General features: G+C 45.9%; 2 long non-coding RNA genes across 2 annotated transcripts; both read left to right on the plus strand.

Moving 5' to 3' along the window:
• On the plus strand, nucleotides 1-7,115 carry LOC308579912. The gene is made up of 3 exons (XR_014004631.1): nucleotides 1-264; nucleotides 6,074-6,506; nucleotides 6,961-7,115. It is a non-coding gene; the product is annotated as an uncharacterized lncRNA (long non-coding RNA).
• A 3,041-nt stretch (nucleotides 7,116-10,156) lies between these two features.
• Nucleotides 10,157-13,316, plus strand: LOC308579910. The gene is made up of 3 exons (XR_014004629.1): nucleotides 10,157-11,190; nucleotides 13,040-13,143; nucleotides 13,178-13,316. It is a non-coding gene; the product is annotated as an uncharacterized lncRNA (long non-coding RNA).
• Nucleotides 13,317-21,875: the final 8,559 nt, after the last annotated feature.

Here is a 21,875-nt window from a genome sequence, read left to right on the forward strand (position 1 = left end):
CATAACAATTTCTTTTAGACATTCATTTATTGGAGAGATGGGGAAATGATGGTCCTTCGTATCTTGTTGGATTATAACTCCCATCATCCTTAACTATTGCCCACGGTGCCCGGGACTGATGGGAATTGGAGCCTGTCAACAGTTGAGGGCTAAGGTTTCCCCATTCCTGTTCTACTCAATAGATCAGACTTCCCTACCCTAGTGGCAAATGTTGCTGGACTCCAATTGCCACTACAGTGGTACCTCGGATTACATACGCTTCAGGTTACATACGCTTCAGGTTACATATGTTTCAGGTTACAGACTCTGCTAACCCAGAAATATTACCTCGGGTTAAGAACTTTGCTTCAGGATGAGAACAGAAATCGTGCTCTGGCGGCGCAGCGGCAGCAGGAGGCCCCATTAGCTAAAGTGGTGCTTCAGGTTAAGAACAGTTTCAGGTTAAGTACGGACCTCAAGAACTAATTAAGTACTTAACCCGAGGTACCACTGTACTGCCCATCAGCTTTGTGTACAAAAATGAGATGAAATTCTTAAGTCAGGTTAATAAGTGTTTTAACACTGATTAACGTCCAGAGTGTTTTAAAAATAATGTGTTTAAAAGCTGGGGGTTGTTGTTTTTTAAAAAAATGGTTTCATTTGGGCATCAGGAAGATTGGTGACAGGCAAACTTCTTTCAAGAAGGAGTTCCTTAAATTACAGAATCACTAACTCATAGAGCTGGAAGGGACCCCAAGGGTCATCTAGTCCAACCCCCTGCAAGGCAGGAATCTTTTTGCCCAACATGAGGCCCAAGTACATCTCTTCTTCTCTCTCACAGACCACACATTCACACTTCCACACGTACCTTCCCCCCTCTCTCACACATTCACAGACCTTTCCTTCTCACAGAACATATATACATACAGTGGCACCTCGGGTTACGGACACTTCAGGTTACAGACGCTTCAGGTTACAAACTCCGCTAACCCAGAAATAGTACCTCGGGTTAAGAACTTTGCTTCAGGATGAGAACAGAAATCACGCGGTGGCAGTGGGAGGCCCCATTAGCTAAAGTGGTGCTTCAGGTTAAGAACAGTTTCAGGTTAAGAACGGACCTCCGGAATGAATTAAGTACTTAACCTGAGGTACCACTGTATCTCAGACCTCTGGGCCTGCTGGCTGGGGGTTCTTAAGAGAAGCTGAGTTCCAACAACAACTGGAGGCCCCCATATTTATTGACTGGCCTAAACTATGAATGTGATCCACATTTTTAGTCCCGTGGATTTGAATGAGAAAGTTAAGAATGTATTGGATCTGATTAATTCAATCTTCATTTTGTGCTCTGTATTGTATTTTGTGATTTGTTGTACACAGGGACGGGCCTGCCCGTGTGGCAAGGTGAGATGATCGCATCAGGCGACAGGATCCACAGAAGCAGTAGATCTTTATTCTCCCTCGATGAGACAGTATTCCCACCTGTAAAATGGGAAGACTTTTTAAAAAGAGGATGTGACACCGAGAGAGATGGGGGGGGGGGTTAGTAATGAAAGCATCAAATGAAAGCATCAAACAGGACATCAGACATTTTTGTTCTGGGTCCTGGTATATATATTTAAATATATATTGCCCAACAAATGAAAAAGCACATTTAAAATTAGTTGTAGGACAATCCAAAGAACTGAATTAACACATGTACTAGATGGAGCTAGGAATGGAAACTGCATCTGCCACTGTGGTTAAAGATCGCTGCTTCTAAAATGGGATCTTCTCTCGCCTGCTAGAAATATCACCGGGCTGCCTCATGCCATTATTCTAAGTGCCACTTCTGAATTCTAATCTTACATAAAAACCCAATATGAAATGCGCAGTGTCATTATTTAACACTTTAAAATCAGTAGTTACGCAATCACCTTAAAAAACTAAGAGCCGATGATCATCTTCTGAGCCCCTCTGTGAAATCAGCAGCCTAGTTAAGAGTGTTCCCATTTCACAGAAGTGAGAGGGACAAGTCTTGCCATCACTCCTGGACCTCAGGTAGGGGCACTAAGATGCAGTGGTAGCTCAGACTATTACTTGTTCATCCCTCACTGCGAGAAGTGAGGTTACAGGGAACCAGGCAGAGGGCCTTCTCGGTAGTGGCACCCGCCCTGTGGAACACCCTCCCATCAGATGTCAAGGAAATAAACAACTATTCGACTTTTAGAAGACACCTGAAGGCAGCCCTGTTTAGGGAAGTTTTTAATGTTTGATGTTTTATTGTGTTTTTAATATTCTGTTGGAAGCTCCCCAGATTGGCTGGGGAAACCCAGCCAGATGGGCGGGGTAGAAATAATAATTTATTATTATATTATTTTTATAAAGTGTGTATCAGCTGAAGGTCACTACCAGTGTAAGGTGTGCAAAGCAAGGTGAAGGGCTTTTACACACTATAATTGCACTAGCCGGCTTAGCTGCTTGTTCCAGTATAATCTATGGAGGGTTGATTCATAGAATAATATAATCATAGAATTGTACAGTTGGAAGGGACCCCAAGGGTCATCTAGTCCAACCCCCTGCAATGCAGGAATCTCCACTAAAGCATCCATGACAGATGGCCATCTCACCTCTGCTTAAAAACCTCCAAGGAAGGAGAGTCCTCCTGGGGGAGACCGTTGCTGAACAGCTGAACAGCTCTTACTGTCAGAATCCTGTAGTTGGAATCTCCTTTCTTGCAACTTGACTCCACTGGTTCGAGTCCTACCCTCCAGAGCAGGAGACAACAAGATTGCTCCATCTTCCATGTGACAGCCCTTGAGATATTTGAAGGTGGCTTTCATATCTCCTCTCAGTCTACTCTTTCCCAGGCTGAACATACCCAGATCCTTCAACCATTCCTCATAAGGCTTGGCTTCTTGACCATGGGTAGGCAAACTAAGGCCCGGGAGCCGGATCTGTCCCAATCACCTTCTAAATCCAGCCTGCGGATGGGCTGGGAATCAGTGTGTTTTCACATGAGTAGAATGTGTGCTTTTATTTAAAATGCCTCTCTGGGTTATTTGTGGGGCATAGGAATTTGTTCATTTTCTTTTCTTTTCAAAATATAGTCCGGCCCACCACATGGTATGAGGGACGGTAGACCGTCCCCTTGCTGAAAAAATTTGCTGACCCCTGTTCTAGACCCTTGATCATCCTAGTTGCCTTCCTCTGCACATGTTCCAGCTTGTTTCCCTCCCCATATTGTAAATGGAGGTGTGGTGAGAGACTGAGGCTGAGACCGCCTAAGATAGACCTAAGATGGCCTATAAGTTCTTGTCAAAGGTGAGATTTGAACAAAGGACTTAGAATCATAGAATTGTAGAGCTGGAAGGGACCACAATGGCCATGTAGTCCAAACCCCAGAAATGCAGGAATCCTTTGCCCAACATGGGGCTTGAAGCTACGACCCTAAAATGAAGAGTCTCATGCTCTACCGACTGAGCTATACCCAGTGACGACATCTTGAGACATAACATAGGCTGCATATACATTCTGTACAGTGGTACCTCAGGTTACAGATGCTTCAGGTTACAGACGCTTCAGGTTACAGACTCCGCTAACCCAGAAATAGTACCTCAGGTTAAGAACTTTACCTCAGGATGAGAACAGAAATCGTGCGGCGGCAGCGGGAGGCCCCATTAGCTAAAGTGGTGCTTCAGGTTAAGAACAGTTTCAGGTTAAGAATGGACCTCCAGAACGAATTAAGTTCTTAACCCGAGGTAGCACTGTATTTAAATTGCAATTAAAACACATGGCTCTCCCCCCAAAAAAAAGAATCTTGGGAACTTTAGTTAAGGGTGCTGGGAACTGTAGCGCTGGTGAAGTGTAAATACAGTTCCCAGGATTCTTTGGGGGAAGCCACATGCTTTAAAGGTATGATATATCTTCCATCACTACGCTACCCCAGCTTTCCACTGAAGCCTCCCTTGATGTTTTTTCAAAATGTGCGCACTCAACACGGTTAAAGAGGCAAGCTTGCACAGCTTTCAACAATATCCGCTAAACCCTTTAAAAATGAAATAAAAGCAAAGAAGTCTCAAAATGGTGGAGTGCTTGTGGCATGAGAGAGACAGAGGGAAAACCTTGATGCTATTCATTTTTATTTTTTTTTAAAGGCTAGATGACAGCTCTTGCGTCTGAGTGAGAAACGGCTCACCCTATTAAAGAGGCGAAACGCAAAATGGTTGGGGCAGGCCCAGAGGGGGAAATGTTGTGGTATCACCCATCGCTTATGAAAGGACTGTAGCTCCTCTGCCTTGCATGCAAAGGGTCCCACATTCACACAGCTGCATTGCCAGGTAGGGCTGGGAACAGTTCCCTGTTTGGAACCCTGGAGAGCTGCTGTCAGTGAGTGGACACAGATGGACCAATGACCTAGTAGGAAGCAGATTCCTAGGTTTCTGGATGATGTCACAAGCACAATGTCAGGGAGACCTTTGGTCCTCCATTCCTCCCTACAGGCTGTCAGAATAGCAAGCGATGTGCTAGCTGTATGTATGTGAGAGAGGAGATTCTTCTAGGGATCAAAACCTTTTGAGCCCTGAGAAGACGAGACATCACTGCAGTCGAATTGCTACCTCAGGGTTACACACCAGCCAGATCTCTTGCTAGGTTTTCTACCCAGTACCAGCACAGGAACATTTCCGTGTTTCTGGCAGAGAAACTCTCCAATAGAAGGCGATAGCATGCCTTCTGTTAGAGAGGGTGTATGATGTTCAGTTGGGCCTGGAAAGAGAGAGGCTTGGGGTCAGTATTTCCATGGGCCCCTGCTGTGGGCCTGAATATGCAAGCTGGAGTCGACCCAAATAATAAAAAGCAGTCTGAACAGAGTCTTTTACCCAAAGGAGAAACAGGTGGTGAGAAATGAGGGTGGGGCCACATGTTAGAAGAGTAGGATTGCGTATAGCACCCCTGTGGGATACAGTGTGTTTTTGGGTGCACTGCATTCTTCTGCAGTAGCCTCTGCACTGGTCATGGGGAGAGGCAGTCAAGTCTTGCCCTCCCCTCCCCAAAGCTTTGCTTTCCTACACAAGAGTGAATGGCACCCTTTCATGTAGGAGGATGTTAGGGTATGTGGGATGGAGGCTAAACTTTTCCCTTCCCCATGTGACTTACTGAGAAGCAGGTCTGCGTCTGTCTTGTTTCTTGGTCACACCACGGTGCGACAGATTGTTTGGAGAGGACCACAGAATGTTTGGAGCCGCAGCTGTGCACATGCCATGCATTTAAAGCGCATTTTCAAGCACCCCCTCCCCCAAAAGAATTCTGGCAACTGTAGGATTCTGTAGGATTCTTGGGGTGGGTGCTTTACAAAGTGTACACAGCCATAATTTAGGATTGCTATATTTCAAAAAGTGAAAATCTGGAAACAAAAGTTGTTGATCTTTTTTTTGGGGGGGGGGACGCGGGTGGCGCTGTGGGTTAAACCACGGAGCCTAGGGCTTGCCGATCAGAAGGTCGGCGGTTCGAATCCCCACGACGGGGTAAGCTCCCGTTGCTCAGTCCCTGCTCCCGCCAACCTAGCAGTTCGAAAGCACGTCAAAGTGCAAGTAGATAAATAGGTACCGCTCCGGTGGGAAGGTAAACGGTGTTTCCATACGCTGCTCTGGTTCGCCAGAAGTGGCTGTACGCCGGCTCCCTCGGCCAATAAAGCGAGATGGGCGCCGCAACCCCAGAGTCGGTCACGACTGGACCTAATGGTCAGGGGTCCCTTTACCTTTACCTATTGAGGTTTTTGAGCTATTTTTTTTGGGACATTCACCAAAAAACAACACCACTTATGACATGGGTTGTCATACACCCGGGTTTCCCCAGATATTTTTACCGATTTTTGGAAATTCTGCCCAGACATTTCTGACAGACGAATCCCAGATATGTCCGGGAAATTCCGGACATATGACAGCTCTATATAATTTCATATACTGTATAGATATGAGTGTATATACCTGCACAAACTACCATGGTTCCTGGAGGTTACTCACACTCTTGATGGTGATGAAGGAGGAGGAAGAGATAGAGCAAGCAGGAGTACAGTGGTACCTCGGGTTACAGATGCTTCAGGTTACAGATGCTTCAGGTTACATACGCTTCAGGTTACAGACTCCGCTAACCCAGAAATATTACCTCGGGCTAAGAACTTTGCTTCAGGATGAGGACAGAAATCGTGTGGCGGCAGTGGGAGGCCTCATTAGCTAAAGTGGTACCTCAGGTTAAGAACAGTTTCAGGTTAAGAACGGACCTCCAGAACGAATTAAGTTCTTAACCTGAGGTACCACTATATACATTTTCTCCTTTTATCCTCCATCTGCATCTCCCACCCATGGTTCTGATATAATAAGATCTATGCATGGAAACAAGGAGAGAGCATGGCTCATTGGTAGATCATCTACCATTGGTAGATCACCACATCCAATCCCTGGCATCTCCAGTTTAAAAAAGACCAGATAGGAAGGGATAGGAAATCACCCAAGACCACAGAAGTGATGATAACAGGGTAAATGGAGAAACAGGTCTTAACCTGAATAAAAAATTCCTTCCAGTAGCACCTTAAAGACCAACTAAGTTAGTTCTTGGTATGAGCTTTCGTGTGCATGCACACTTCTTCAGATACACTGAAACAGAAGTTGCCAGATCCTTCTATATAGTGAGAAGGTGGGGAGGGGTATTACTCGGAAGGGTGGTGGGAATGGGTGATTGGCAGATAGCTGAGATGAGCCAATCACCTCAGCTATCATCTCAGCTATCTGCCAATCACCCATTCCCACCACCCTTCTGAGTAATACCCCTCCCCACCTTCTCACTATATAGAAGGATCTGGCAACTTCTGTTTCAGTGTATCTGAAGAAGTGTGCATGCACACGAAAGCTCATACCAAGAACTAACTTAGTTGGTCTTTAAGGTGCTACTGGAAGGAATTTTTTATTTTGACTATGGCAGACCAACACGGCTACCTATCTGTAACAGGTCTTAACGTGGTATGTCAGCTTTCTATGTTGCTTCTCACGTGGTGGATCACAAACTGCAGGCCTAAATCAAACACACACAACCAGAAGTGTGGACATTGTATCTCTGCCCATCCTTGCTTGTGTGAATTTAAGAAATTTATAAGCCGCTTCTCAACATTACAGTGGTACCTCGCAAGACGAATGCCTCGCAAGACAAAAAACTCGCTAGACGAAAGGTTTTTTCGTCCGCGATTTGCCTCGCAAGACGAATTTCCCTATGGGCTTGCTTCGCAAGACGAAAACGTCTTGCGACTTTGTTAAACCGTTTAAACCGTGCTTCGCAAGACGAAAAATTCGCTAGACGGCAAAACTTGCGGAACGAATTAATTTCGTCTTGCGAGGCACCACTGTATGTCTCACAAGTGGAGAGCAGCAATTAAAAATGAAAGGCAACCTAACACCACAAGCCAGGGGTGATCTTTCCGATTTCGGTGGGGAGAGAGGAAGTTCCTCAGCCAAGTTTAAAGGCTTCCTTTTCCGCAATTAGATGCAAATCCCCATCTGTATTGTCGTGTTCGCCATGCCCCCCCCCCCAAGTGGCTGGATGTCTCTTCCGATGGACATCCAGGCCTGGAGGCATCAAATGTCCTTCATGACTACTTCCTGGCTAGGGCTAGATCAGGGTGTGCGTATTTTACCCCAGTGTTTGTTGTGGTTACATTTTTATATATAGCAGTGCTATATCAACACATGTCAAGCAATTACCTTAAAAAAAGCAGCAACTTGATTTATGCCTTTGGCATTCATACCTATCCCCATTTTTAATTGTGCGTAAGAATAGTTGGTGTGTAGAATGAGTAAGCTAGCCAGAAGCAGAGGTGGTCCAGAGGAACAAGCAGCTGTGGTCTGAAACACTGGCTGTGCATTTGGAGGTGGGGGGGGGGAACAGACAGCTACTCTGGGACGTCCGCTCCTTACCTGAAGGGTGTCCCATAAAGAAAACAATGGGCAACAAGTTAACACCCCCCCCAATTAGCTTTACTTAGGTTGCTTCTAAAGTGATGTCAGGCGGCAGTGGATCCAAACCCCACAGTCACGGAATGGATAAGACCAGGAAAAGTTCTTACCAACTGCTTTTTATTCAATATTCACAGAGGGAAGCTTGGAAATGCTGCCACTTAGAATGCATGGAATACGTGGTACCTCTGGTTACGAACTTAATTCTTTCTGGAGGTCCGTTCTTAACCTGAAACTGTTCTTAACCTGAAGCACCACTTTAGCTAATGGGGCCTCCTCCTGCTGCTGCGCCGCTGGAGCACGATTTCTGTTCTCATCCTGAAGCAAAGTTCTTTTTTTAAAAAATAATATTTATTAAATTTTCACAAATTATACAAACATACACATTACATACTACAGACAAACAAACACAAAACAAACAAGTATAATTTCAAAATCTTATTTTCTTAAAACCCACTTCACCGACCTCCTCATACCCCCCTTTCTGCATTCCAATTTCAAATTTGGTTCAGCAAATCCTCACCCTTAATTTTATCTAATTGTATTCTTTTCTTTTAGCTTAATCTTTACAGCTGTAATCCACTTACTTTCTATAATCACAACATTTTAACACTCATTAATTTTACAATATTTCTTAAGATAGATTTTAAATTTCTTCCAATCTTCTTCCGCCGTCTCTTTCCCCTGGTCTCGGATTCTGCCAGTCATTTCAGCCAGTCCCATATAGTCTATCACCTTCATCTGCCATTCTTCCAGGGTGGGTAGATCTTGTGTCTTCCAATACTTTTCTATAAGTATTCTTGCTGCTGTTGTAGCATACACTGAAGCAAAGTTCTTAACCTGAAGCACTATTTCTGGGTTAGCCAAGTCTGTAACCTGAAGTGTATGTAACCTGAGGTACCACTGTAATGGTATTGCCCAGAGTAAATCTCCCCTCTCCTTCTCTCCCACTTCCTTATTCGTCATCCCTTCTACAGGTGGCACTGAGGGCCCTTTGCTTCTCAGCCCTTTGCTCTCCTACTTTTAAGGCTCGCCAGGTTCTGGGAGATGGTGAGTCTGGATAATGGTTTCTAGCGATAACGTGTCAGCCAGCTGCTCCAGCTCTGCCTCCTCCTCCTCTCCTATTATTTCCCAACTTTTCACCTCATCTTCCTCTGAGCTGTGATCTCCCTCAAACCCCTGTTGTAATTCTGAACTGTCTACTTCTTCTCTGGAAGGGTCAGGCTGGGCAGGCGGTCTCCACCATTCCTCCTCTGCCCAGTCCCTGACAAGTGAATAGCAGAACTTTAAATTTGCCCAATGAATGGGGATGATGGGGCTGTTGCCGTGACATTGGGCTGCCTTCGGAGACAGTTTGGAACCTTCAGCTGCTGCAGAATTTGGCGGCCATGTTGCTCACCGGGGCAAGACGGTTTGAGCATATAACACCAACCCTGGCCTGACTGCATTGGCTGCCAATCAGTTTCTGGTATCAGTTCAAAGTGCTGGTTTTTACTTATAAAGCCTTAAATGGCTCAGGACCATACAGTGGTGCCTCGGGTTACAAACACCTCAGGTTACAAACACTTCAGGTTACAGACTCCGCTAACCTGGAAGTAGTACCTCAGGTTAAGAAGTTTACCTCAGGATGAGAGCAGAAATCGTGCGGCGGCAGCGGGAGGCCCCATTAGCTAAAGTGGTACCTCGGGTTAAGAATGGTTTCAGGTTAAGAACGGACCTCCGGAACAAATTAAGTTCGTAACCAGAGGTACCACTGTTCTACCTCAAGGACCACTTCTCCCCATATGAACCGACGCAGACCCTGAGTGGTATGCAAATTTAATAAAGAAAGTAAATCCACTTTTTAAAAAATGCACTTTTGCAGATAGGGAAATGAGAGGGAAATGCACTGAAAAGTGAGGAGCGACCAAATGATTAACAGGAAGATGTATAACCACTGAACAGACAAATCAGATGAATGCTCATCTATGCATGCAGGTCAGAATAAACGCTCAATAAAGACCGAGCATAGTCTAACCTCTGTGTACACTTTGGGTGAACAAATCAGGAAGAATGTGAAATAGACAAGTTTTCATATTTTCTGTCAGGCTTCAGGAGAACATCACATAATGAATTTTGAATTGTTTTGAAGCAGAGTTTGTTTTGTTCTGTTTTGCTTTTCCAATCTGGCTGTTACTTTTCTTCTCTTTTAAAGACCAACCTCAGCGCTGGGCAATGGGCAGTTTTCATCTGGAATACATTTTGATGGCTTAACATACTCACGTAAGTAACAATTTAGGGTTTTGTTTTGCTTTTCCAATAGACAGCTGCCTCAAAGCCCTATCACACAAGGACCTACCCTTCTACGCAAATTTGCCGAAAAATAAACCCGTTTCTAAAGGGGCAGGACGTTTCTGTCTTTTTTCTCTTGTGGCAGACATGGCTGCACTTCTGGAATGTTTTCACAAGGTCCCCATTTTGGAAAATAAGACAAAATTAATTGTTGTTTTTTTAAAAAGAGGCAAATAGCAACACAAGCATCAGAGTCTGGAGATTAGTTTCGGTCTTGGGGAAGGAGTTTTAAGTTCTGTGTTGTTGTTTTTTAACTCCCCTCTCCCCCCCCCCCAAAGCTGCAATCAGAAGTTGGTTAAAAATTAAACAAGCCGAGCAGCCAACCTTGCTGAGGCTGGTATTCTGTGCAGAGAAGAGATAACAGGGCCCTGTAGTTACCATTTCAGCAGCTCAGAGAAGGGCCTCTTTGTTTTGATGTTAAACATTACAGGACTTACCCCCCTTCTGGGAGAATCTCTGCAGAGAGACAAAGTCTCTGGCTTCCCTTCATGTTGACATTTCCATGCACAGAGGGCAGAAGGCTGTCATGTCACTCCTTCCAGGGAAAAGTAAGGGAGGATTCTTCTTTCCTTTCCTAAAAGGGTTAATCACCTCCCCCCATTCCTAAAAAAAAACACCCCAGGATCCAAGCTCTTTCGAAAACCTTGAGGAGCAGTGGTACTAATGCTAGAAAGCATTTAAACAAATCAAGGTTTTATTTAAAAAAACACAAAATTGTTCCAGAGTTGCAGGGCAGTTGCATTCCCAGATTTGTCATTGTGGGGAATGTAGTGTACCCCTTGCCATGAAACTGCCTCAAGTTTCATGCTTCATAAAATCCACAAAACTGAAAGGGGATCACTGATCATCGCTGGGTCAGCAACACTAAGAAGCAAATCTTCCAAATGCTGTAGAACGGCAGGTGTAGGGGACTTCCGGGTTGACGCGATCTGGAAATGGCGGATTCCCTCCGAGCTGCGGAGGGAATCGGCTCTACTGAGGACGGGTCTTTGCCGCGCCGGCGACGCGGGGACCCTTAAAAACCGCAGGCGCGGAAGCCTGCGGACTGAAGACTCGGCGGGTGCCTTAAGCGCCCCCCCTGATCCACGAAGAGCCTTTTTAAAGGCTGCGGAGAGGATACGGGGGTGGCGTGGCACTGAGAGTCGACCGCTACCTCGGTGGAGCGAAGCCGCGAGCCATGACCAGAGAGCGCTGACTTTCTTCCTTGAAAATCTGGACTGAAAGAATTACCCGTGAGTAAGACGGATTGGGACTTTAAAAATTTTACCCTGAATTGGAGACGACCGGGGGGTGTGCTAAAAGGAAGTCCGCACCCCCCCCTTGCAGACGATCTAAGCAACGACATAAGAGCTAAGCTGGAGAGCCTACCCTTGGTGGGGTGAGTTAAAAAGGACACTAACTTTCAAGATTTAGCTAAAGGAAATTTTGTGCTGGAGAGTGGAGTTTTGGAGACCCTCTTTATGTTTTAAACAACCCCCCCTCCCGGGCTCGGGAACGTCCTGCCTTTGTGCCTGTGTAAGAGCTGTGGAGTTTGACAGCTGTCAAAGCTGCCAAACGGGCAGTTTAAAGTGGAAAAATTACTATCTAAGATCCCTCTGGATTAAGACGAGTTATAATTGAGCTAAAATTGTTGGAAACAAAGTAATAATAATAAGCTAAAGGACTGTTGGAGAAAAGACTAATAAGTAACCAGATTCCCCCTAGGGGGAATTCTGTGAAACTACAATGGATACAATGGCTGTGGATGGAAAGTTACTAGTGGAAATCGAAAGGATGTTTCAATTGGTGGGAATCTTACAAGAGCAGAGCTTAGCCATGAATAAACAACTTATCACTATGACCTTGGGAACAGGCAACTCTGCTGTTTGTATTGAGGACCTGAGTGAGAAAGAATCCACAGCTGAATGGGAAACAATGTCTATAGAGGTGGAAGAGACTAAACAAGAAAAAGAGAAAGTAACCTTGGGAAGCAACAACCAAAAGCTGACATCTGTGGAACACAAGCAAGGAGACTCTGGGAACATATCTACCACAAGTCTGCGAAAGACGCAGAAGAAGAAGGAGGAGGTTCTGAGACAATATGGAATACAGGAACTTAAAATAAAGAAATATGATTGGGGCCTCCGTTTGGACTTTGATTTTGAAGATACAGGCTTTGTGGAAATTCTCCAGCAGTTGCTTTCAAATCTCCTTGTGGGAAGAGAATATGTTTTGATGGTGAAAGATCTTTTTCCAGACTCGGCGACTGACATAAAGGACTACCAACAAGACCGGCGGAGAGGGACTGAAAGAGACTTGAAAGCCTCGGACGTGAGGAACCCAGGCTGAGAATCTTGACTTTGGATTTCTATTGGGAAGGGACAAAAACCGGGGATGGGAGGGAGGGAAGAGGAGATTCTTAAAAACTCTTAAGACTTTTAGGTTTGCTTAATATGACTTTTAATTAAGATAAAATGAAAAATCGATGGAAGAGAACTTAAGTCCAACTTAGGAAAATCAATTTTTTTATTAGAAAAGAGGTAATAAAATGAATAAGATGGTTAAGAGGAGAAATACCAACTTGCTGATATAATCTTGGGAATTGGGATGCACGAGGGGGGGTGGGGGGAAGTCAGGGAACAAGGTTATGAAACGAGGATCTGCTGAATTTATATATGTTTGTGTCTTGTGTTATTTTTGTGTTTGTATTGTCTTTATAAAAGCGGAAAACCCAATAAAAATTTTATAAAAAAAAAAAAATAGAACGGCAGGTGTAGGTCATGCATGGTTCTTCAAGTAGGAGACTGGCTTTCCTGGGAAGCAGCATTGTATCATCAGGGTGCTGCAAGCTTCTGTCTGATCCCGCCAGTTAGGTGTCAGGAGAGAGAGAGAGAGAGAGAGAGAGAGAGAGAGAGAGAGAGAGAGAGAACCCAATAGGTTATCCCCAGCCTCAGCGCTATCAGCAAAATATAGGAAGTAGGAGACACTGTGCCCCACTTTACAGAGCATGGTCCTCTGTTAGAAGGCATCTTCTGTTTCAGGGGTTGGAAGCCTGTTGTGGGGGAGGAAGGAAAAGGATATTGTTAGTCGATTTGAGACTCCTTAAAGGTAAAGGGTAAAGGGACCCCTGACCATTAGGTCCACTCGTGACCGACTCTGGGGTTGCGGCGCTCATCTCGCTTTATAGGCCGAGGGAGCCGGCGTACAGCTTCCGGGTCATGTGGCCAGCATGACTAAGCCGCTTCTGGCGAACCAGAGCAGCGCATGGAAACTCCGTTTACCTTCCCCCCAGAGCGGTCCCTATTTATCTACTTGCACTTTGATGTGCTTTCGAACTGCTAGGTGGGCAGGAGCAGGGACCGAGCAATGGGAGCTCATCCCGTCGTGGGGATTCGAACCACCGACCTTCTGATTGGCAAGTCCTAGGCTCTGTGGTTTAACCCACAGTGCCTCCTTAGGGTAGTGATAAAGCAGGATATCAAATCCAAACTCCTCCTCCTCTTCTTCTTCTTCTTCTTGACATTTGTTGGACTATGATTCCCATCACCTCTGCTCATTGGGCAGGCTGGCTGGGGCTGATGGGAGCTGAAGTCCAACAAACATCCAGTGGGCCACAGGTTCCCCATCCCTGCCCCATTTGGCTCAATTCTGGTTTAAAGGGAATGGACCCTAAGAAGGGAGAGCAGCAAGGACCTTAAAAAGTGGCCTATCAATAGATAGCACACAGACTGGGAAAGCACACAGGTTTCCCCGCGGTGGTGATGTAATAATAAAAGATCAGCCTTACTAGCTGCTTTGCTTCTCAATATTCTCTGGTTGGCCTCTGTTATTTTCTCCTACCAACAGGGAACCCATGTAAGGACTCTATATGGGCTCTTGGATACCCCATAAGGGGAAAAGGGCAGACTTTGTTTACAACAGTGAGACTTATTGTGTCTCTCTTTAAACTCTTAATAGCGATCATTTCTAAATTTGCATCTATCCGCACAAATTGACCACTACAGATTTTATGCAAAAAAAATGTATGCCATCCTTTTTCGTGGTCTATTTGATTCTTTTCGGTGATGCGTTGCGTGGCCAATGTAATAGGAAGCTCAGGACATGGCAAGCCTAGTTCAGATTCCCTGGGTGTGTACATGTATGAGAGACAAGAGAGGCTGAGGCAGACACAGAGATGAAGATGGGATCGTTTTCTGCAGGAAGCAGTAAAGAGTGATCCCATAATTCAAGGGCGCTACCATTTGATGGTCAGCACCCAGAAAATGTGGCCAAAGGAATGATTTCCATATGCTTCATTGGACAAGCTGTATCTGAAGGGCATCTTGTACAGTGTCGCATGTAATGCATTGCACTGAATGTAATCTATCTAATGTATTATGTTGAATGTATTGGACGGGCACGAAGCTGAACACGGTCGGTTCGTGATGGAATGGGCACAACTGTACATTGTGGGGGTATAACACACTCCTTGTGTTTTGTTATGGGTATTAGACCTGTCATGTTTGGAGCCTGATTTAATAAATGCGTAAGTGGGAGATGCAGCCTCTGTGTGAGGCAGCAGTTGTCCGGGAGCAGAAACTGGTGCAAATTTATCTGGCTTTGATGCTAGGCTGGCCCCGCTGGCTACCTCCACATGTTTGGTATTTCAGGATAACTGGAGGCAATTAGCATTATTTACCAACATGCAGCAGGGAGAGGAGGCTGGTCTGCTTTGACACCTTGGGCTGGCTTGTCCTGGAATGAGTGGAATGCAGGGCAGGAGAGAGAGAGGGAGAGGGAGAGAGTTCACACTGCTGTCCCAGGCTGAGTGGCTAATACAAGCTTCAGCCAAGAAAGGTAAAGGTAAAGGGACCCCTGACCAACCATTAGGTCCAGTCATGGCCGCCTCTGGGGTTGCGGCGCTCATCTCGCTTTACTGGCCGAGGGAGCCGGCGTACAGCTTCCGGGTCATGTGGCCAGCATGACTAAGCCGCTTCTGGCGAACCAGAGCAGCGCACGGAAACGCCGTTTACCTTCCCGCTGGAGCGGTACCTATTTATCTACTTGCACTTTGAGGTGCTTTCAAACTGCTAGGTTGGCAGGAGCAGGGACCAAGCAACAGGAGCTCACCCCGTCGTGGGGATTTGAACCGCCAGCCTTCTGATTGGCAAGTCCTGGGCTCTGTGGCTTAACCCAGAGCACCACCCGCGCCAACAAAAGGCTGGCCAAAAAGACACTTGAGGCTTCCAAGCAACTGCACCACCTGTGCCGGCCGTAGAAAAAGATAAGACTGGCAGTAAAAGCCCAAACGTGAGTTCAATGTGAGTTACTTCCACTTAGGTGTTTACAGCAGGGTTTCCCATACTTGGGTCTCCAGCTATTGTTGGACCACAACTCTCATCTTCCCTAGCTAGCAGGACCAGTGGTCAGGGATGATGGGAATTGTAGTCCAAAAAACCAAATTTGGGTTGCAGCGGTTCTCAACCTGTGGGTCCCCTAATGTTGTTGGACTACAACTCCCATCATCCTTGAGCTCAGGCCTTGCTAGCTAGGGGTGATGGGAGTTGTAGTTCAACAACATCTGGGGACCCACGGGTTGAGAAAGGCTGGAGGATGGTAAAGGGTTGCCATACGTTTCGATTTGGCTGGGGGGGGATTTCGAAAAATTTTCCTCAACAACTTTTTGAGTTGGGCAATTCCCCTCCCCCTCAAAAAAAACCCAAACCTTTTGTGTCCCTATTTTTACTTCTTGAAATATGGGTCGCAGTCTAATGGGAGGAGATATGACATAGGTTTATACAGCTTTGTAAGCTGCAGAAAAAGTATACAGTGGTACCTCGGGTTAAGTACTTAATTCGTTCCGGAGGTCCATTATTAACCTGAAACTGTTCTCAACCTGAAGCACCACTTTAGCTAATGGGGCCTCCTGCTGCTGCTGCGCAGCCGGAGCACGATTTCTGTTCTTATCCTGAAGCAAAGTTCTTAACCTGAAGCACTATTTCAGGGTTAGCGGAGTGTGTAACCTGAAGCGTATGCAACCCGAGGTACCACTGTATATCTCTATATCTATCATCTGTCTGTCTGTCTGTCTGTCTGTCTGTCTGACTGACTGACTGACTGACTGACTGACTTTTAACATTGCTTGGGGGTTGCAGGATCATGTTCTTTTAAACAAAAAGCTATAGTGGACTTTATTTATTTATTTAAGATATTTTAAACCTGTCTCTCATCATAACTGATCCAGAGTTCATCCCAACATCAAACATAATCTCAAGCTATAGTGAAGCCAGAGCAGAGCAGAGACAATAAATGACACTTATCAATAAATTATATATCAAAGCAGCCTTTAAATACCACAGGGCAGGTGGTTCAACCCTGGGCACCATGTGATTGTATTAAGGTAAAGGGACCCATGACCATTAGGTCCAGTCGCGGACGACTCTGGGGTTGCGGCGCTCATCTCGCTTTACTGGCCGAGGGAGCCGGCGTTCAGCTTCCGGGTCATGTGGTCAGCATGACTAAGCCGCTCCTGGCGAACCAGAGCAGTGCACAGAAACGCCGTTTACCTTCCTGCTGGAACGGTACTTATTTATCTACTTGCACTTTGATGCGCTTTCGAACTGCTAGGTTGGCAGGAGGAGGGACTGAGCAACGGGAGCTCACTCTGTTGTAGGGATTCGAACCACCGACTTTCTGATCGGCAAGCCCTAGGCTCTGAGGTTTAACCCACAGCTCCACCCACGTCCCTATTGTATTAACCTCCCACAAATGCCGGGATGAAGAACTGGTTCAGGGGGAGAGGATTACTTAACAGGATACCACCACAGAGAAGGCCCTTTCTCACGCCAGCAGGGAATGCACGCTTCCTGGCAATAGGACCTGGAGTAGGGCCTTTTCAGAAGATCTTCATTACATGGGCAGGCTGAAACAGGGAGAGGGGCTCCTCCAGTACTTGGGTCCCACCTTGTTTAGGGCTTTATAAGCACCATTTGCTTATTAGGAGCAGCTATTTGCGAGTGCTAGATGGAACCTGTGTGTTCCGAGGCAGTAAATCTCTGCAAAGCAGATGCTGGGAAGTCACAACAGGGAAGGGCTATTGCTTCCATGCCTATATTGGGTGCTTCCCAGAAACATCTGGCTGACCACTGATAGAAACAGGATGTGGATTAGACAAACGGTTTGCTCCAATCTAATAGCTTTTGGGTGGGGAATCTTTTTCTGGCCTGGTGGGCGAGATGTTTATCTCCCCCCCCCCATGGCCCAGTTTGAAAACTAGGTGGGAACACTCACCTGTCAATCATCTGATGTCATAATATGGTCAGGTGATTGAAAGTCTGTTGGTCCTGCCTACCTGTCAAAGGTGGGCAGCAGGGGTGGGAGGAGATAGTGACCAATGGGGATTGAACTCCATTGTAAATCGGCTTTCATTCTGAAATCAGTGCCGATTTGTGCTTTCCACAGGGGTGTGCATTAGCTGATCCATGGGGAATTCTGTTAAGTTGTGGGTGAACATACCAGACGACACAGCGATTCTTCAAACAGCTCTTGTTTATTCACAGGCCAGAACAGACCTGAACTGAAGGGTTCAGCCAGCCTGCTTATATAGAGCTCCATTACAACGCAACAGTAACAACTTTCTGTAACTATCCAATCACTGAACATCACTTTCAATTCCTTATTTGCATATGTGGACCTGAGTGACAACTATCTACAGTATCCCCCCTGCTGGCCCAGGGTGAGAACTTCAGTACATAACAAATTCAGTCACACTTTATTCAGGGTTTGTGTGTGAGTTTCCTATAGGGAGCTCTCTTGCACACTTGAACCAAATAGCTTTAAACTCCCTGTGAGGTGGCTGACAAGCAGGTAGTTCAATCCTGCTTTCAGCAGAAACCAGCCATATGAGCAGCAAATCCAGCTGCTTCTTTACCTGCCCCACAACACATAGTACACAGGGGCAAAGGAAGGGGTGTGCGGTGGGGGCGGGTCGGCCCGGGTGTCACCACTGAGGGGGTGACAAAATGCCGGGCGCCACTCATCGCAGGGCCTGCAGTGTGCCCAAGCCACAGATCTCTCCTAGGAGTGACGCGGTGGCCCAAATTGAGAGCCAGTGTAGTGTAGTGGTTAAGAGTGGTAGACTCGTAATCTGGTGAACTGGATTCGCTTCTCCGCTCCTCCACATGCGGCTGCTGGGTGATCTTGGGCTAGTCACACTTCTCTGAAGTCTCTCAGCCCCACTCACCTCACAGAGTGTTTGTTGTGGGGGAGGAAGGGAAAGGAGAATGTTAGCCGCTTTGAGACTCCTTCGGGTAGTGATAAAGCGGGATATCAAATCCAAACTCTTCTTCCCCCTCAGCTGTAGGGCGGCTGAGTGGGAGGAGGCAGGCAGATTCCTCGGAGGCCCCATGGAGCATCCTGCCCCAGCTGTCCCTGCCCCTGGGCGCAGGGCACGCACGCCACCCCAGGCGCCCGATTGGCTTGCTCCGCCACTGATAGTACATCACGAGTGGAGCAAGTGGCCGTGTGTTTTTTTGAAAATGGGATCGCGAGCCAAATGGAGGCCTGGTGGGTCAAATATTGCCATGGGCTGGAGGCCCCCAACACTTGCAACAGTGCACGTTCTTAAGTTCAAGAGATGCTTTACAAGGTCACTGAGGATGCTGCAGTTAAACTCCTGGGTGCTGCCTAACTATGGACAGCCTGGGAGTTTGGACCCAGATTGCTGTTTGGCTCTGCAAAGGATCCTGGGATACACATCTCATATTGAGTCATTGGTTTATCTAGAAGAAAGGATTCCAGAGACTGTCCACATCTTCCAGAATCTGTCACTGTTCCATACTTCAGATTTTTAAGACAGTTTGCCAAATGGGAGCAGAGCCTGTTAAAAAAACCAACTATTCCTGCCTTAACTGTCCTAAAGTTCCATCTAATTCCACCCCTCCCAAGGGTGTCAGTTCCTTAAGATGAAGTCTATGTGCTGTTAGTCTTGAGCATATATTTGGCCCTTTTCAGTGGGTGCAGGTATTATAAAAGTCCTCCTGGTTCTTTGTTTTTCTCCTCAGAGTTTTTATTCCTGCGCTGTTTAACCCCCCCCTTTTTTTTACATACATAGATGGGATAAATAGAGCCCCTTCTCTCCCATTTTCCTAATAGTGACCATAAATTTATTTACATTTCTAATATGCCAGATACGTGACCATTGACACATTGCATCTTTCTAGTGTGCGCTGAAGATATGAATTGAACTTTAGTCTCTGAGCAATTAAGGCCTCCTGAAACTGCACTTCATTAATGGTTGTTATGCAATAAAAACTATAAAACTGCCCTTATTTGCGATATAAAAATGCAATTTGTTTTAATTTATGTTGGAAAATCCTCATTGAGTTTCTTCATTGGGCCCTGCCAGGCATCTGTCTGACGCCAGGAGAGTTCCGCGTTCAACGAAAAGGAGAAAAATGTCAGGAGACGTGTGCAGGAGCCCAATTGCTCCGCTGATGACTATTCCTTAGCGTGTTTGCGGAGGACAAAGAGTTACTGAATTCAAAAAGAGAAGCACACACAGAGTGCGTCCATTCCACCTTTGCTATAACTCAGATGGCAGAACAAGCAACACTTGAGAAACAGCCGGAACTCACGTGCATGGTGGAAGTCTTGAGACTGTGGGCCCCAACTCTACCAATTGTGCTATCAATAAATTTTGGCTGGGATGGAGTGGTTAGAGAACGCAAGTTAGGCTGACTCAGGTTGGGGCTAGCCCAGATAAAATGCTGATGTCTTTTCCCTTCACATGCCCCGATGATACGATTTTGTTTAGATTTTCCACAGAAGCCACAAGATTGTGTTAGGGCATTGCAGGCTAGAGCAGCAATCAGAATATGGGACACTCTGGAGGTTCTGCAAGAGAAATCCATTCCGGAAGTCCATTCGACTTCCAAAACATTTGAAAGCCAAAGCGCAGCCTCTGATTGGCTGCAGGAAGCTCCTGCAGCAAATCGGAAGTCGCAGAAGCCGCGTCGGACGCTCGGCTTCCAAAAATAGTTCACAAACTGGAACAGTCACTTCTGGGTTTGCAACGTTCGGGAGCCAAAACATTTGGGAACTAAGCTGTTTGACTTCCAAGTATTTTCTGTAAAGTATTTTCGTGGAGTCCTGCAGTTCTACGCTCAGAGTTGGAGGGAAAATTTGTGCCGGCAAACCTGAAATTCTGCTTCAAGGACAGAACAGTCATAAAAAATAGCACAATTTTGCATTGATTTCAGAATGAAAGAACTGCCGTGCCAGATCAGAGTAGCTGTGTCAGAAAAAGTGTTCAAAGCAGAGCATGAGCAATACAGGCACCCCTCGCTGTTTGCTCCCAGTTTTTGGCAATGTTATGCTGAGTCTGTATGCGAACATTCCTGCTTTTAGCTATTGTAGTTGATGGCGTATCTACCAACTCTGTTAAAGCAGGGGTTGCCAACCTGGTGCCCTCAGGTGCCATAAAGGCTGCTTTTGGTGACTCCAGGATGAATGATAATTCCCAGTTTCCCAGCTTTCATTTCTAACAAAACAAAATGCTGTTTCTAGCATTCTTAGAACCTGAAATGTGAAGCAAAAATGTACAGATACAATTCTTCTCATTTTGTTGTGAGAAATTAGCCAACCCAGTGTTTTACTTTGGCCCCACCAACAAGAAAAAAAATGCCTTCCTGGAAAAATCCTTCTCCCTTGGAAAAATTCCTGTGGATATTGTTGTTTGTGATAGAGGAAGGGATGTATATGTAGTCTGAGACAGAGGGGAGATATATTGTATGTATGTATGTATGTATGTATGTATGTATGTATGTATGTACAGTGGTACCTCAGGTTAAGAACTTAATTCACTCTGGAGGTCCGTTCTTAACCTGAAACTGTTCTTAACCTGAGGTACCACTTTAGCTAATGGGGCGTCCCGCTGCCGCCGTGTGATTTCTGTTCTCATCCTGAAGCAAAGTTCTTAACCTGAGGTACTATTTCTGGGTTAGTGGAGTCTGTAACCTGAAGTGTCTGTAACCTGAAGCGTCTGTAACTCGAGGTACCACTGTAATAAGATTTATTAATAAAACTGTTAAATATTTAAGGCTGCAATCCTATACACTTACTGGGAATAGGTACCATTGAATTCCACGGGACTTCTGAGCAGACATATCTAGGTTTGCACTATAACTGCAATTTCTTTTTCTCCAAAATGTAAGACGCTTGCTCAGTCATCAGTACTTGCCCTTGCCTGAGCATCAGACATATGGAAGCTCTCTCCGCCCCAGGTAGTTTTGCTGGGCATCTCTTTAGCCTCCTGAGGGGATAAGGCATGTCTGCCTCTAGAGCCAATACGAAAGGAAAACATGATGATATTAATTATGTAAAGACTCAGCAGTGAAAAAACAAAACGAACTGAATTGTGGTTTGTGATGCTAAATGCAAGCAGCAGCGAGATGGAGAATGTCCTTTCTTTAACGAATGCATGTTAGCAAGGAAATTGACAGCATGTTACATCCCTAACTCCAACACAGGTTGGATGATTGGCGGGGGGGGGGCACCCTTCATAGAAATTCCAACTTTCTGACCAGGAGACCCATATCTTAGGCAGGTGGATTTGGAGATTTGCTTCCA

This window comes from Podarcis bocagei (assembly GCF_964188305.1).
Source record: "Podarcis bocagei genome assembly, chromosome: 2".
Taxonomy (NCBI): domain Eukaryota; kingdom Metazoa; phylum Chordata; class Lepidosauria; order Squamata; family Lacertidae; genus Podarcis; species Podarcis bocagei.